This window comes from Schistocerca americana, chromosome 2, assembly GCF_021461395.2.
Source record: "Schistocerca americana isolate TAMUIC-IGC-003095 chromosome 2, iqSchAmer2.1, whole genome shotgun sequence".
Lineage (NCBI taxonomy): Eukaryota > Metazoa > Arthropoda > Insecta > Orthoptera > Acrididae > Schistocerca > Schistocerca americana.
In genome coordinates this window covers 105,686,996-105,690,927 of record NC_060120.1, presented here as the reverse complement: position 1 = coordinate 105,690,927, position 3,932 = coordinate 105,686,996, and positions in this window count along the sequence as shown.

Below are 3,932 nucleotides of genomic sequence, written 5' to 3'. Positions count from 1 at the left end.
CCTTGTTCCGTCCGCCATGGGTCAGTTTGCTGACTAGATAGCAGAATTTCTTAACTTCATCTACTTCATGAAGATCAGTTTTCATGTCAAGTTTCTCGTTGTTCTCATTTCTGCTATTTCTCGTTGTTTCGCCTTTCTTCGATTTACCCTAAATACATATTCTGTTCTCATTCTATTGTTCATTCCATTCGACACATCCTGTAATTCTTCTTCACTTTCACTGATGATAACAATGTCATTAGCGGACCTTATCATTCGCTTCCTTTCACTTTGAATTTTAATTCCTCCATTGAACCCTTGTTTTATTTCCGTCATTGCTTCTTCGATTAGCATTAGGGCGAAGGACTACATCCCTATCTTTTTAAACCGCGCACTTCGTTCTTGGTCTTCCTGTAGTTCCCATTATCCTCCTAATCCTTTTCAGTCCACGGTTGGTGCCGCAGCTATATCGACATGCGACTACTCCTTCCACTCTTCAACAGCTTCCCTCTTCCATCCATTCAGTGATAGCATTAGATCGTTTCAGATCAAAGCTCCTCGCTCCTTCCTGTTGCAGACACGAGTTAACGACTACAATTTCCAGTACAGCATCATCATCGCACAAGACCCCAGACAGAGATCCATTCATGGTGCCCCTCATCCCTCTATCCTCCTTTCCTACCCCTGGAGCACTTATTGAAAGCTGAACCTCATAGAATTTCCAGAAGTTGCATCGTTATCATTATCGTCTTGTAGTACAGCCATATATGACTTGTGTAGTAGTATGATATTCCTTCTGTAAGTCTCAAAATTTTACTTTTATCTTTTGTGCATGCTATCAGTAGGTCTAGATGTATGGAAATTGGCCAGTTCAGTGGTGCCACCACATTTTCATACTACAGAAAGCTTCTCCATTTGACTGCGTCAACTAACGAATGATAGCCCCGATCTCCCGTGCCAGTAAAATCATACTCACTGAAGACCTTCATACTTTCGCAAAGATCAGATGAACAAAGTGGGTTTATTCCAGACAAGAGACCCCGTGAGCAAATCCTGAACATCAGGCAGCTCACAGAGAAGGCAGAGGAATATACACTACTGGTCATTAAAATTGCTACACCACGAAGATGACGTGCAACAGACGCGAAATTTAACCGACAGGACGAAGACGCTGTGATATGCAAATGATTAGTTTTCAGAACATTCACACAAGGTTGGCGCCGGTGGCGACACCTACAGTGTGCTGACATGAGGAAAGTTTCCAACCGATTTCTCATACACAAACAGCGGTTGACCGGCGTTGCCTGGTGAAACGTTGTTGTGATGCCTCGTGTAAGCAGGAGAAATGCGTGCCATCAGGTTTCCGACTTTGGTAAAGGTCGGATTGCAGCCTATCGCGATTGCGGTTTATCGTATCGCGACATTGCTGCTCGTGTTGGTCAGATCCAACGACTGTTAGCAGAATATGGTATCTGTGGGTTCAGGAGGGTAATACGGAACGCCTTGCTGGATCCCAACGGCCTCGTATCACTAGCAGTCGAGATGACAGGCATCTTATCCGCATGGCTGTAACGGATCGTGCAGCCACGTCTCGATCCTTGAATCAACAGAAGGGGACGTTTGCAAGACAACCATCTGCACGAACAGTTCGACGACGTTTGCAGCAGCATGGACTATCAGCTCGGAGACCATGGCTGCGGTTACCCTTGGCGCTGCATCACCGACAGGAGCGCCTGCGATGGTGTACTCAACGACGAACCTGGGTGCACGAATGGCAAAACGTCATTTTTTCGGATGAATCCAGGTTCTTTTTACAACATCATGATGATCGCATCCGTGTTTGGCGAACTTTAATCCTCCATATCGTAGGCTATGCATCAGAAACTTGGACAATGGAGACTGCGGATCGTCGCAGGATTGATGCTCTGAAAGTGTGGTGCTCTAGAAGATTACTTCAAATACCATGGACACCACATCGTACTAATGAATCCATCCCGAGGCATCTCGGGATCAGGACAAGACTGTCGAGTCATGTCAATCAAAACCATTTGAAACATTTTGGTCACATTGCCAAAAGACAAAGAGGCAATGAAAAGAGCGGTCATAGAGCGAAAAGTCGACGGACGAAGACCTAGAGGAAGCGCATCATTGCGGTGGATAGACCAGATTAAGGCTCGGATGGGTTTACATCAAGCAAGTCACCATGCCCAAGACAGAGCTCCGTGAAGACAGGCTGTCAAGGACTTTTACCACGTGATACCACTACACCCTTGCGTATGGTTAGACCAAACAGAGAGATATTATTCTGATCAGAAATTTACAACCGTGTCTTGTAGGAGTAATCGTCCGATAGTTTAACGTTTATCGTGTCTTCTGCAACGGTATTATTTTTCTGCAAATCTAATGATAAGATACCCAGTGCACTGAACTGTGACACCAACTGAAATAACCTAGTTTCAACGTCTTTCACAAATTTCACAATCTCCGATTCCCGCTGACTTGTTTGAACCTATATCACTCAGTACTCCGTCAAGTGATGACCGCCTAGTATAGCACCTTCTTCTTCATAATTTAGTTCCCATCTGCCATCATACTTCGGGACAGTTCCTCTCAATCTTGTAGGTCATTCACGTTGTCCTGTTGTCTGTCTGAACTTTCCGCTGAAGAGATAAATTGTTTTTATTGGATTTTAATTCCATTATTTTCTTTAGTTTTAATGCATTTTTAATATCACTTGGTTAAAGAGCAGCTATTTGGACGCTGCCGTTGGTTTTGCCATTAGAGAGTAGTCGATGTGCCATTCGGTTTGCAGTCAGTTGTGGAATCCGCACTCATGTTCTTGAGAATCGTCTATCTGCTGTTCACTTTCGGGTTGAGACTTTCGGTCAAGTTGCTACACTTCGTCTTTTTCTCCCGTCAGCTCTTCTCCTGCGTGTGTGGTTTATTCAGAGACAGGATTTCGCGAGAAAAGGTATTGGTAGCATTCGGGCATAGGTGTTGAAGACAGTATGTGTAATACCTGTTGCCAATATAAAAAAGTTATGTTTTTCACTACTTTTATTATTTACTTAGCGTATGGCTAATACAGACTTGTCATAAAATTAAATTACGTATGCATATGTACATACTGACACACAAGAATTTTAAGTTTGTCTTTACAACTGAATATCAAGTCCTTCAATCCAGCGCACTGCATCTGGAGTTGCTAGCAGGAAGTCCTCTTCAGCACCGTGATAGGCTCGAATCCTGCATTCACTGAAAGTGTGGTGAACAGTCTGGTATGGAGCCCCACAGTCACAGGATTGATTAGGCAGCTTCTTCCACTTAGAGAGAGCATCCCTGCGTCGGCCATGGCCGCTACGGATTTTGTTGAGAGTAGTCCAGGTCTTGCGTGGTAGGTCGAATCCATTTGGAAGTCTAGCACCTGAGAAGATGTTATGCAGGTGCACATCTGTCACTGCTTCCCACCGACCTTTCCATTCTTCAAGAGGTTTGAAATCCTTAGCAACTATGTCATCAGCATCGCACAAAGTTGGATGACGTGATTTCAGTCTCTTACGATTTAAAAGTGGCAGGTCGCCATGCACGGGTAGGTTAGAATTCCTGGAGATCTTGTGGAATTCTCTCATAAGGGCAGTACAGCTGCGTAGATCAGGAGGCATTATACCGGTGAACAGTGGGTTTAACCGTAGATTTAACCTTAAAATACCCTACACGTGCCTCCTGGGTGGTGCTAACTGAGCAACAGTGATTACAGGCAGCCAGAATATTCATAGGATCTCCTGTCAATAACATATCAACTAAATAACAGAAACAGTTCTTTTCAGAGCCCATTAACAAGTAACATTGGACCAACTAACAGACTCCTTCAACTGAATATCGAAAGCATTATCAGGGCAAAGTGTGGCTACCTGTCAAAATTTTTGCTGGGGAACAATATCGATGTCGTCGCC